Source organism: Orycteropus afer, unplaced genomic scaffold, assembly GCF_000298275.1.
Source record: "Orycteropus afer afer isolate SDZICR_OR568_19922 unplaced genomic scaffold, OryAfe1.0 scaffold00703, whole genome shotgun sequence".
NCBI classification, from domain to species: Eukaryota; Metazoa; Chordata; class Mammalia; order Tubulidentata; family Orycteropodidae; genus Orycteropus; species Orycteropus afer.
Window position 1 is genome coordinate 1,156,134 of NW_006922290.1, and position 509 is coordinate 1,156,642.

A 509-nucleotide genomic window follows, 5' to 3' on the forward strand; every position below is an offset into this window, starting at 1 on the left:
TTTCTGCAAATGGATCTCCAGTTTTGCCAGCACCATTTATTAAACAAACATTCTCTTTCCCATTTAATGGATTTAGGCCCTTTGTCAAAGATCAGATGACTATAGGTCGGTGGATCTGTTTCTGGGTTCTCTATTCTATTCCATTGGTCTGTGTGTCTGTCATTGTACCAATACCAGGCAGTTTTTTTTTTGGGGGGGTGAAGATTTACAGAGAAAATTCACTTTCCATAGAGCAGTTCACATATACTTTGTCTCATGTCATTGACCACAGTTTACCACAATGCAATAGCTCCCCTCCCATTTCCCCCCCATAGTTACTTACCTCTTCCCAGTGTCTATCCCTCCATACTCTCCTGCCCCCTGAGCTGTCTCCCTGTGCATAAGCAGCCCTTACTTCTCCCATTATTGTTCTCTCCAGGGCGTGTGTTTACTTGAGGTAAATGTTTAACTCACATGCCTGTACTTTGTTTGCCTGGAAACCACAAGTGTGGGTTCAATTCCAGACCTGA